At 54.0% G+C, this 13,173-nt stretch overlaps 1 long non-coding RNA gene across 1 annotated transcript; it reads left to right on the top strand.

Moving 5' to 3' along the window:
* The first annotated feature begins 960 nt into the window (after nt 1–960).
* LOC148807345 (uncharacterized) lies at nt 961–12,770 on the top strand. Its single transcript, XR_016088906.1, has 4 exons — nt 961–1,119; nt 1,193–1,255; nt 1,355–1,411; nt 12,696–12,770. It is a non-coding gene; the product is annotated as an uncharacterized LOC148807345 (long non-coding RNA).
* Nucleotides 12,771–13,173: the final 403 nt, after the last annotated feature.

Genomic DNA, 13,173 nt, shown 5'->3' with positions numbered 1-13,173 from the left:
CTGAAGGACTCGCTGTCTGTCTGAAGGACACACTGACACTGAAGGACTCGCTGTCTGTCTGAAGGACACACTGACACTGAAGGACTCGCTGTCTGACTGAAGGACACACTGACACTGAAGGACTCGCTGTCTGTCTGAAGGACACACTGACACTGAAGGACTCGCTGTCTGTCTGAAGGACACACTGACACTGACGGACTCGCTGTCTGACTGAAGCACACACTGACACTGAAGGACTCGCTGCCTGTCTGAAGGACACACTGACACTGAAGGACTCGCTGCCTGTCTGAAGGACACACTGACACTGAAGGACTCGCTGTCTGACTGAAGGACACACTGACACTGACGGACTCGCTGTCTGACTGAAGGACTCGCTGTCTGACTGAAGGACACACTGACACTGACGGACTCGCTGTCTGTCTGAAGGACACACTGACACTGAAGGACTCGCTGTCTGACTGAAGCACACACTGACACTGAAGGACTCGCTGTCTGTCTGAAGGACACACTGACACTGACGGACTCGCTGTCTTTCTGAAGGACACACTGACACTGAAGGACTCGCTGTCTGACTGAAGGACACACTGACACTGAAGGACTCGCTGTCTGTCTGAAGGACACACTGACACTGAAGGACTCGCTGTCTGACTGAAGCACACACTGACACTGACGGACTCGCTGTCTGACTGAAGGACTCGCTGTCTGACTGAAGGACACACTGACACTGACGGACTCGCTGTCTGTCTGAAGGACACACTGACACTGAAGGACTCGCTGTCTGTCTGAAGGACACACTGACACTGAAGGACTCGCTGTCTGACTGAAGCACACACTGACACTGAAGGACTCGCTGTCTGTCTGAAGGACACACTGACACTGACGGACTCGCTGTCTGACTGTACTGCACTCCGTCTCGCCCGCTGCTCCTCGGGCGCTGAGCTGTCCTCTGCCCCCCTGTAGGGGGAGCCGGTCACTTGCCCTACGGAGCTCAGCCCGCGCTCCCGGCGGTTCTGGGTGCCGAAGGGAAGTCTGGGAAATACGGCGCGGGCCAGCTGCCATACACAGGGGAGCCTGCAGTGCCTGCGGCCCTCGGACCCGAGGCCGCCCTGGGGAAATACGGTGAGTGGCGGGCTGCGGTGGGGGGGGGGGACCATGGTGTTCAGTTCTGTGACACTGGGACTTCCTGTTGCAGGGGGAGCTCAGCCTCCGTTTGGCGCTGCTGGCCTGGGGTTCGACGCGTCTGCTGCCAAATACGGTAAGAATGCAGCTTCCTGCCTCGGGCGGGGCGCCTGTCGGGCGGGTGGGCGGGCGGGGCGCGTGTCACGCTAACTGTGCTTCCTCTTGGGACCTGCAGGGGGCGCTGGCCAGTTTGACTATAACGGAGCACCACTGATTCCTGCAGCACTGGATGGTGAGCCTCTGTGTGTGTGTGTGTGTGTGTGTGTGTGTGTGTGTGTGTGTGTCACTGTGAGAGACACAGGCTACAGCACACAGAGAGGAGTGTGTGTGTGTGTGTCACTGTGAGAGAGACAGGCTACAGCACACAGAAAGGAGTGTGTGTGTGTGTCACTGTGAGAGAGACAGGCTACAACACACAGAGAGGAGTGTGTGTGTGTGGCGCTGTGAGAGAGACAGGCTACAGCACACAGAGAGGAGTGTGTGTGTGTGTGTCACTGTGAGAGAGACAGGCTACAGCACACAGAGAGGAGTGTGTGTGTGTGTGTCACTGTGAGAGAGACAGGCTACAGCACACAGAGAGGAGTGTGTGTGTGTGTGTGTGTCACTGTGAGAGAGACAGGCTACAGCACAAAGAGAGGAGTGTGTGTGTGTGTGTGTCACTGTGAGAGAGACAGGCTACAGCACACAGAGAGGAGTGTGTGTGTGTGGCGCTGTGAGAAAGACAGGCTACAGCACACAGAGAGGAGTGTGTGTGTGTGTGTCACTGTGAGAGAGACAGGCTACAGCACAAAGAGAGGAGTGTGTGTGTGTGTGTGTCACTGTGAGAGAGACAGGCTACAGCACACAGAGAGGAGTGTGTGTGTGTGGCGTTGTGAGAGAGACAGGCTACAGCACACAGAGAGGAGTGTGTGTGTGTGTGTGTGTCACTGTGAGAGAGACAGGCTACAGCACACAGAGAGGAGTGTGTGTGTGTGTGTCACTGTGAGAGAGACAGGCTACAGCACACAGAGAGCAGTGTGTGTGTGTGGCGCTGTGAGAGAGACAGGCTACAGCACACAGAGAGGAGTGTGTGTGTGTGTGGCGCTGTGAGAGAGACAGGCTACAGCACACAGAGAGGAGTGTGTGTGTGTGTCACTGTGAGAGAGACAGGCTACAGCACACAGAGAGGAGTGTGTGTGTGTGTGTCACTGTGAGAGAGACAGGCTACAGCACACAGAGAGGAGTGTGTGTGTGTGTGTCACTGTGAGAGAGACAGGCTACAGCACACAGAGAGGAGTGTGTGTGTGTGCGTCACTGTGAGAGAGACAGGCTACAGCACACAGAGAGGAGTGTGTGTGTGTGTGTCACTGTGAGAGAGACAGGCTACAGCACACAGAGAGGAGTGTGTGTGTGTGTGGCGATGTGAGAGAGAGGCTACAGCACACAGAGAGGAGTGTGTGTGTGTGTGGCGCTGTGAGAGAGACAGGCTACAGCACACAGAGAGGAGTGTGTGTGTGTGGGGCGCTGTGAGAGAGACAGGCTACAGCACACAGAGAGGAGTGTGTGTGTGTGTCACTGTGAGAGAGACAGGCTATAGCACACAGAGAGCAGTGTGTGTGTGTCACTGTGAGAGAGACAGGCTACAGCACAGAGAGGAGTGTGTGTGTGTGTCACTGTGAGAGAGACAGGCTACAGCACACAGAGAGGAGTGTGTGTGTGTGGCGCTGTGAGAGAGACAGGCTACAGCACACAGAGAGGAGTGTGTGTGTGTGTGTCACTGTGAGAGAGACAGGCTACAGCACACAGAGAGGAGTGTGTATGTGTGTGTCACTGTGAGAGAGACAGGCTACAGAACACAGAGAGGAGTGTGTGTGTGTGTCACTGTGAGAGAGACAGGCTACAGAACACAGAGAGGAGTGTGTGTGTGTGTGTCACTGTGAGAGAGACAGGCTACAGCACACAGAGAGGAGTGTGTGTGTGTGTGGCGCTGTGAGAGAGACAGGCTACAGCACACAGAGAGGAGTGTGTGTGTGTGTGGCGCTGTGAGAGAGACAGACTACAGCACACAGAGAGGAGTGTGTGTGTGTGTGTCACTGTGAGAGAGACAGGCTACAGCACACAGAGAGGAGTGTGTGTGTGTGTGGCGCTGTGAGAGAGACAGGCTACAGCACACAGAGAGGAGTGTGTGTGTGTGTCACTGTGAGAGAGACAGGCTACAGCACACAGAGAGCAGTGTGTGTGTGTGGCGCTGTGAGAGAGACAGGCTACAGCACTCAGAGAGGAATGTGTGTGTGTGGCGCTGTGAGAGAGACAGGCTACAGCACACAGAGAGGAGTGTGTGTGTGTGTGTCACTGTGAGAGAGACAGGCTACAGCACACAGAGAGGAGTGTGTGTGTGTGTGTGTGTCACTGTGAGAGAGACAGGCTACAGCACACAGAGAGCAGTGTGTGTGTGTGGCGCTGTGAGAGAGACAGGCAACAGCACACAGAGAGGAGTGTGTGTGTGTGTCACTGTGAGAGAGACAGGCTACAGCACACAGAGAGGAGTGTGTGTGTGTGTGTCACTGTGAGAGAGACAGGCTACAGCACACAGAGAGGAGTGTGTGTGTGTGTGTCACTGTGAGAGAGACAGGCTACAGCACACAGAGAGGAGTGTGTGTGGCGCTGTGAGAGAGACAGGCTACAGCACACAGAGAGGAGTGTGTGTGTGTGTCACTGTGAGAGAGACAGGCTACAGCACACAGAGAGGAGTGTGTGTGTGTGTCACTGTGAGAGAGACAGGCTACAGCACACAGAGAGGAGTGTGTGTGTGTGGCGCTGTGAGAGACAGGCTACAGCACACAGAGAGGAGTGTGTGTGTGTGTGGCGCAGTAAGAGAGACAGGCTACAGCACACAGAGAGGAGTGTGTGTGTGTGTGTCACTGTGAGAGAGACAGGCTACAGCACACAGAGAGGAGTGTGTGTGTGTGTGTCACTGTGAGAGAGACAGGCTACAGCACACAGAGAGGAGTGTGTGTGTGTGTGGCGCTGTGAGAGAGACAGGCTACAGCACACAGAGAGGAGTGTGTGTGTGTCACTGTGAGAGAGACAGGCTACAGCACACAGAGAGGAGTGTGTGTGTGTGTGGCGCTGTAAGAGAGACAGGCTACAGCACACAGAGAGGAGTGTGTGTGTGTGTGTCACTGTGAGAGAAACAGGCTACAGCACACAGAGAGGAGTGTGTGTGTGTGTGTGTCACTGTGAGAGAGACAGGCTACAGCACACAGAGAGGAGTGTGTGTGTGTGTGGCGTTGTGAGAGAGACAGGCTACAGCACACAGAGAGGAGTGTGTGTGTGTGTGTCACTGTAAGAGAGACAGGCTACAGCACACAGAGAGGAGTGTGTGTGTGTGTGTGTCACTGTGAGAGAGACAGGCTACAGCACACAGAGAGGAGTGTGTGTGTGTGTGTGTGTCACTGTGAGAGAGACAGGCTACAGCACACAGAGAGGAGTGTGTGTGTGTCACTGTGAGAGAGACAGGCTACAGCACACAGAGAGGAGTGTGTGTGTGTGTGTCACTGTGAGAGAGACAGGCTACAGCACACAGAGAGGAGTGTGTGTGTGTGGCGCTGTGAGAGAGACAGGCTACAGCACACAGAGAGGAGTGTGTGTGTGTCACTGTGAGACAGACAGGCTACAGCACACAGAGAGGAGTGTGTGTGTGTGTGGCGTTGTGAGAGAGACAGGCTACAGCACACAGAGAGGAGTGTGTGTGTGTGTCACTGTGAGAGAGACAGGCTACAGCACACAGAGAGCAGTGTGTGTGTGTGGCGCTGTGAGAGAGACAGGCTACAGCACACAGAGAGGAGTGTGTGTGTGTGTGGCGTTGTGAGAGAGACAGGCTACAGCACACAGAGAGGAGTGTGTGTGTGTGTGTCACTGTGAGAGAGACAGGCTACAGCACACAGAGAGGAGTGTGTGTGTGTGTGTCACTGTGAGAGAGACAGGCTATAGCACACAGAGAGGAGTGTGTGTGTGTGTGTCACTGTGAGAGAGACAGGCTATAGCACACAGAGAGGAGTGTGTGTGTGTGTGGCGTTGTGAGAGAGACAGGCTACAGCACACAGAGAGGAGTGTGTGTGTGTGTGGCGTTGTGAGAGAGACAGGCTACAGCACACAGAGAGCAGTGTGTGTGTGTGTGTGTCACTGTGAGAGAGACAGGCTACAGCACACAGAGAGGAGTGTGTGTGTGTGTGTGTGTCACTGTGAGAGAGACAGGCTACAGCACACAGAGAGGAGTGTGTGTGTGTGTGTCACTGTGAGAGAGACAGGCTACAGCACACGGAGAGGAGTGTGTGTGTGTGTGTCACTGTGAGAGAGACAGGCTACAGCACACAGAGAGGAGTGTGTGTGTGTGTGGCGTTGTGAGAGAGACAGGCTACAGCACACAGAGAGGAGTGTGTGTGTGTGTGTGTCACTGTGAGAGAGACAGGCTACAGCACACAGAGAGGAGTGTGTGTGTGTGGCGCTGTGAGAGAGACAGGCTACAGCACACAGAGAGGAGTGTGTGTGTGTGTGGCGCTGTGAGAGAGACAGGCTACAGCACACAGAGAGGAGTGTGTGTGTGTGTGGCGCTGTGAGAGAGACAGACTACAGCACACAGAGAGGAGTGTGTGTGTGTGTGTCACTGTGAGAGAGACAGGCTACAGCACACAGAGAGGAGTGTGTGTGTGTGTGGCGCTGTGAGAGAGACAGGCTACAGCACACAGAGAGGAGTGTGTGTGTGTGTCACTGTGAGAGAGACAGGCTACAGCACACAGAGAGCAGTGTGTGTGTGTGGCGCTGTGAGAGAGACAGGCTACAGCACTCAGAGAGGAATGTGTGTGTGTGGCGCTGTGAGAGAGACAGGCTACAGCACACAGAGAGGAGTGTGTGTGTGTGTGTCACTGTGAGAGAGACAGGCTACAGCACACAGAGAGGAGTGTGTGTGTGTGTGTGTGTCACTGTGAGAGAGACAGGCTACAGCACACAGAGAGCAGTGTGTGTGTGTGGCGCTGTGAGAGAGACAGGCAACAGCACACAGAGAGGAGTGTGTGTGTGTGTCACTGTGAGAGAGACAGGCTACAGCACACAGAGAGGAGTGTGTGTGTGTGTGTCACTGTGAGAGAGACAGGCTACAGCACACAGAGAGGAGTGTGTGTGTGTGTGTCACTGTGAGAGAGACAGGCTACAGCACACAGAGAGGAGTGTGTGTGGCGCTGTGAGAGAGACAGGCTACAGCACACAGAGAGGAGTGTGTGTGTGTGTCACTGTGAGAGAGACAGGCTACAGCACACAGAGAGGAGTGTGTGTGTGTGTCACTGTGAGAGAGACAGGCTACAGCACACAGAGAGGAGTGTGTGTGTGTGGCGCTGTGAGAGACAGGCTACAGCACACAGAGAGGAGTGTGTGTGTGTGTGGCGCAGTAAGAGAGACAGGCTACAGCACACAGAGAGGAGTGTGTGTGTGTGTGTGTCACTGTGAGAGAGACAGGCTACAGCACACAGAGAGGAGTGTGTGTGTGTGTGTCACTGTGAGAGAGACAGGCTACAGCACACAGAGAGGAGTGTGTGTGTGTGTGGCGCTGTGAGAGAGACAGGCTACAGCACACAGAGAGGAGTGTGTGTGTGTCACTGTGAGAGAGACAGGCTACAGCACACAGAGAGGAGTGTGTGTGTGTGTGGCGCTGTAAGAGAGACAGGCTACAGCACACAGAGAGGAGTGTGTGTGTGTGTGTCACTGTGAGAGAAACAGGCTACAGCACACAGAGAGGAGTGTGTGTGTGTGTGTGTCACTGTGAGAGAGACAGGCTACAGCACACAGAGAGGAGTGTGTGTGTGTGTGGCGTTGTGAGAGAGACAGGCTACAGCACACAGAGAGGAGTGTGTGTGTGTGTGTCACTGTAAGAGAGACAGGCTACAGCACACAGAGAGGAGTGTGTGTGTGTGTGTGTCACTGTGAGAGAGACAGGCTACAGCACACAGAGAGGAGTGTGTGTGTGTGTGTGTGTCACTGTGAGAGAGACAGGCTACAGCACACAGAGAGGAGTGTGTGTGTGTCACTGTGAGAGAGACAGGCTACAGCACACAGAGAGGAGTGTGTGTGTGTGTGTCACTGTGAGAGAGACAGGCTACAGCACACAGAGAGGAGTGTGTGTGTGTGGCGCTGTGAGAGAGACAGGCTACAGCACACAGAGAGGAGTGTGTGTGTGTCACTGTGAGACAGACAGGCTACAGCACACAGAGAGGAGTGTGTGTGTGTGTGGCGTTGTGAGAGAGACAGGCTACAGCACACAGAGAGGAGTGTGTGTGTGTGTCACTGTGAGAGAGACAGGCTACAGCACACAGAGAGCAGTGTGTGTGTGTGGCGCTGTGAGAGAGACAGGCTACAGCACACAGAGAGGAGTGTGTGTGTGTGTGGCGTTGTGAGAGAGACAGGCTACAGCACACAGAGAGGAGTGTGTGTGTGTGTGTCACTGTGAGAGAGACAGGCTACAGCACACAGAGAGGAGTGTGTGTGTGTGTGTCACTGTGAGAGAGACAGGCTATAGCACACAGAGAGGAGTGTGTGTGTGTGTGTCACTGTGAGAGAGACAGGCTATAGCACACAGAGAGGAGTGTGTGTGTGTGTGGCGTTGTGAGAGAGACAGGCTACAGCACACAGAGAGGAGTGTGTGTGTGTGTGGCGTTGTGAGAGAGACAGGCTACAGCACACAGAGAGCAGTGTGTGTGTGTGTGTGTCACTGTGAGAGAGACAGGCTACAGCACACAGAGAGGAGTGTGTGTGTGTGTGTGTGTGTCACTGTGAGAGAGACAGGCTACAGCACACAGAGAGGAGTGTGTGTGTGTGTGTCACTGTGAGAGAGACAGGCTACAGCACACGGAGAGGAGTGTGTGTGTGTGTGTCACTGTGAGAGAGACAGGCTACAGCACACAGAGAGGAGTGTGTGTGTGTGTGGCGTTGTGAGAGAGACAGGCTACAGCACACAGAGAGGAGTGTGTGTGTGTGTGTGTCACTGTGAGAGAGACAGGCTACAGCACACAGAGAGGAGTGTGTGTGTGTGGCGCTGTGAGAGAGACAGGCTACAGCACACAGAGAGGAGTGTGTGTGTGTGTGGCGTTGTGAGAGAGACAGGCTACAGCACACAGAGAGGAGTGTGTGTGTGTGTCACTGTGAGAGAGACAGGCTACAGCACACAGAGAGCAGTGTGTGTGTGTGGCGCTGTGAGAGAGACAGGCTACAGCACTCAGAGAGGAGTGTGTGTGTGTGTGTCACTGTGAGAGAGACAGGCTACAGCACACAGAGAGGAGTGTGTGTGTGTCACTGTGAGAGAGACAGGCTACAGCACACAGAGAGGAGTGTGTGTGTGTGTGTGTGTCACTGTGAGAGAGACAGGCTACAGCACACAGAGAGGAGTGTGTGTGTGTGTGTGTCACTGTGAGAGAGACAGGCTACAGCACACAGAGAGGAGTGTGTGTGTGTGTGTCACTGTGAGAGAGACAGGCTACAGCACACAGAGAGGAGTGTGTGTGTGTGTGTCACTGTGAGAGAGACAGGCTATAGCACACAGAGAGGAGTGTGTGTGTGTGTCACTGTAAGAGAGACAGGCTACAGCACACAGAGAGGAGTGTGTGTGTGTGTGTCACTGTGAGAGAGACAGGCTACAGCACACAGAGAGGAGTGTGTGTGTATGGCGTTGTGAGAGAGACAGGCTACAGCACACAGAGAGGAGTGTGTGTGTGTGTGTCACTGTGAGAGAGACAGGCTACAGCACACAGAGAGGAGTGTGTGTGTGTGTGGGGCGCTGTGAGAGAGACAGGCTACAGCACACAGAGAGGAGTGTGTGTGTGTGTGGCGTTGTGAGAGAGACAGGCTACAGCACACAGAGAGGAGTGTGTGTGTGTGTGGGGCGCTGTGAGAGAGACAGGCTACAGCACACAGAGAGCAGTGTGTGTGTGTGTGTCACTGTGAGAGAGACAGGCTACAGCACACAGAGAGGAGTGTGTGTGTGTGTGTCACTGTGAGAGAGACAGGCTACAGCACACAGAGAGGAGTGTGTGTGTCACTGTGAGAGAGACAGGCTACAGCACACAGAGAGGAGTGTGTGTGTGTCACTGTGAGAGAGACAGGCTACAGCACACAGAGAGGAGTGTGTGTGTGTGTGGCGTTGTGAGAGAGACAGGCTACAGCACACAGAGAGGAGTGTGTGTGTGTGTGGCGTTGTAAGAGAGACAGGCTACAGCACACAGAGAGGAGTGTGTGTGTGTGTCACTGTGAGAGAGACAGGCTACAGCACATAGAGAGGAGTGTGTGTGTGTGTGTGTGTCACTGTGAGAGAGACAGGCTACAGCACACAGAGAGGAGTGTGTGTGTGTGTGTCACTGTGAGAGAGACAGGCTATAGCACACAGAGAGGAGTGTGTTTGTGTGTCACTGTAAGAGAGACAGGCTACAGCACACAGAGAGGAGTGTGTGTGTGTGTGTCACTGTGAGAGAGACAGGCTACAGCACACAGAGAGGAGTGTGTGTGTGTGTGTGTCACTGTGAGAGAGACAGGCTACAGCACACAGAGAGGAGTGTGTGTGTGTATGTCACTGTGAGAGAGACAGGCTACAGCACACAGAGAGGAGTGTGTGTGTGTGTGTCACTGTGAGAGAGACAGGCTACAGCACACAGAGAGGAGTGTGTGTGTGTGGCGCTGTGAGAGAGACAGGCTACAGCACACAGAGAGGAGTGTGTGTGTGTGGCGCTGTGAGAGAGACAGGCTACAGCACACAGAGAGGAGTGTGTGTGTGTGTGTGTCACTGTGAGAGAGACAGGCTACAGCACACAGAGAGGAGTGTGTGTGTGTGTGTGTCACTGTGAGAGAGACAGGCTACAGCACACAGAGAGGAGTGTGTGTGTGTGTGGCGCTGTGAGAGAGACAGGCTACAGCACACAGAGAGGAGTGTGTGTGTGTGTCACTGTGAGAGAGACAGGCTACAGCACACAGAGAGGAGTGTGTGTGTGTGTGGCGCTGTGAGAGAGACAGGCTACAGCACACAGAGAGGAGTGTGTGTGTGTGTGGCGCTGTGAGAGAGACAGGCTACAGCACACAGAGAGGAGTGTGTGTGTGTGGCGCTGTGAGAGAGACAGGCTACAGAACACAGAGAGGAGTGTGTGTGTGTGTGTCACTGTGAGAGAGACAGGCTACAGAACACAGAGAGGAGTGTGTGTGTGTGTGGCGCTGTGAGAGAGACAGGCTACAGCACACAGAGAGCAGTGTGTGTGTGTGGCGCTGTGAGAGAGACAGGCTACAGCACACAGAGAGGAGTGTGTGTGTGTGTGTGGCGCTGTGAGAGAGACAGGCTACAGCACACAGAGAGGAGAGTGTGTGTGTGTGTCACTGTGAGAGAGACAGGCTACAGCACACAGAGAGGAGTGTGTGTGTGTGTGTGTCACTGTGAGAGAGACAGGCTACAGCACACAGAGAGGAGTGTGTGTGTGTCACTGTGAGAGAGACAGGCTACAGCACACAGAGAGGAGAGTGTGTGTGTGTCACTGTGAGAGAGACAGGCTACAGCACACAGAGAGGAGTGTGTGTGTGTGTCACTGTGAGAGAGACAGGCTACAGCACACAGAGAGGAGTGTGTGTGTGTGTGGCGCTGTAAGAGAGACAGGCTACAGCACACAGAGAGGAGTGTGTGTGTGTGTGTCACTGTGAGAGAGACAGGCTACAGCACACAGAGAGGAGTGTGTGTGTGTGTGTCACTTTGAGAGAGACAGGCTACAGCACACAGAGAGGAGTGTGTGTGTGTGTCACTGTGAGAGAGACAGGCTACAGCACACAGAGAGCAGTGTGTGTGTGTGTGTGTCACTGTGAGAGAGACAGGCTACAGCACACAGAGAGGACTGTGTGTGTGTGTGGCGTTGTGAGAGAGACAGGCTACAGCACACAGAGAGGAGTGTGTGTGTGTGTCACTGTGAGAGAGACAGGCTACAGCACACAGAGAGGAGTGTGTGTGTGTGTCACTGTGAGAGAGACAGGCTACAGCACACAGAGAGGAGTGTGTGTGTGTGTCACTGTGAGAGAGACAGGCTACAGCACACAGAGAGGAGTGTGTGTGTGTGTGTCACTGTGAGAGAGACAGGCTACAGCACACAGAGAGGAGTGTGTGTGTGTGGCGCTGTGAGAGAGACAGGCTACAGCACACAGAGAGGAGTGTGTGTGTGTCACTGTGAGAGAGACAGGCTACAGCACACAGAGAGGAGTGTGTGTGTGTGTGGCGTTGTGAGAGAGACAGGCTACAGCACACAGAGAGGAGTGTGTGTGTGTGTCACTGTGAGAGAGACAGGCTACAGCACACAGAGAGGAGTGTGTGTGTGTGTGTCACTGTGAGAGAGACAGGCTACAGCACACAGAGAGGAGTGTGTGTGTGTGTCACTGTGAGAGAGACAGGCTATAGCACACAGAGAGGAGTGTGTGTGTGTGTGTCACTGTGAGAGAGACAGGCTACAGCACACAGAGAGGAGTGTGTGTGTGTGTGTCACTGTGAGAGAGACAGGCTACAGCACACAGAGAGGAGTGTGTGTGTGTGGCGCTGTGAGAGAGACAGGCTACAGCACACAGAGAGGAGTGTGTGTGTGTGTGTGTCACTGTGAGAGAGACAGGCTACAGCACACAGAGAGCAGTGTGTGTGTGTGGCGCTGTGAGAGAGACAGGCTACAGCACACAGAGAGGAGTGTGTGTGTGTGTGTCACTGTGAAAGAGACAGGCTACAGCACACAGAGAGGAGTGTGTGTGTGTAAGTCACTGTGAGAGAGACAGGCTACAGAACACAGAGAGGAGTGTGTGTGTGTGTGTCACTGTGAGAGAGACAGGCTACAGCACACAGAGAGGAGTGTGTGTGTGTGTGTCACTGTGAGAGAGACAGGCTACAGCACACAGAGAGGAGTGTGTGTGTGTGTGGCACTGTGAGAGAGACAGGCTACAGCACACAGAGAGGAGTGTGTGTGTGTGTCACTGTGAGAGAGACAGGCTACAGCACACAGAGAGCAGTGTGTGTGTGTGGCGCTGTGAGAGAGACAGGCTACAGCACACAGAGAGGAGTGTGTGTGTGTGTGTGGGGCGCTGTGAGAGAGACAGGCTACAGCACACAGAGAGGAGTGTGTGTGTGTGTGTCACTGTGAGAGAGACAGGCTACAGCACACAGAGAGGAGTGTGTGTGTGTGTCACTGTGAGAGAGACAGGCTACAGCACACAGAGAGGAGTGTGTGTGTGTGTGTCACTGTGAGAGAGACAGGCTACAGCACACAGAGAGGAGTGTGTGTGTGTGTCACTGTGAGAGAGACAGGCTACAGCACACAGAGAGGAGTGTGTGTGTGTGGCGCTGTGAGAGAGACAGGCTACAGCACACAGAGAGGAGTGTGTGTGTGTGTCACTGTGAGAGAGACAGGCTACAGCACACAGAGAGGAGTGTGTGTGTGTGTCACTGTGAGAGAGACAGGCTACAGCAAGTTTACTGTCCCTCTCTCTGTCAGGAGCTGGACAGCTGCCATTTGAGCCTCAAACTGCTGGTCTGGGACCCAATGGGAAACTGGCAGGAAAATATGGTAGGAACTTCAATACCTTACTGTCTGTATGAACCCCTCTCTCTCAGTGCAGTGTTAATGTACTGGAGTGTCCAGTCAGTGTGTGTGTATTAACCCCTCTCTCAGTGTAGTGTTAATGTACTGGAGTGTCCAGTCAGTGTGTCTGTATTAACCCCTCTCTCTCTCAGTGCAGTGTTAATGTACTGGAGTGTCCAGTCAGTGTGTGTGTATTAACCCCTCTCTCTCAGTGCAGTGTTAATGTACTGGAGTGTCCAGTCAGTGTGTCTGTATTAACCCCTCTCTCTCAGTGCAGTGTTAATGTACTGGAGTGTCCAGTCAGTGTGTCTGTATTAACCCCTCTCTCTCTCAGTGCAGTGTTAATGTACTGGAGTGTCCAGTCAGTGTGTCTGTATGAACCCCTCTCTCT

This window comes from Atractosteus spatula, unplaced genomic scaffold (genome assembly GCF_055471065.1).
Source record: "Atractosteus spatula isolate fAtrSpa1 unplaced genomic scaffold, fAtrSpa1.hap1 Scaffold_33, whole genome shotgun sequence".
Classification (NCBI taxonomy): Eukaryota; Metazoa; Chordata; class Actinopteri; order Semionotiformes; family Lepisosteidae; genus Atractosteus; species Atractosteus spatula.
This window is presented reverse-complemented; position numbering and strand designations above follow the sequence as displayed.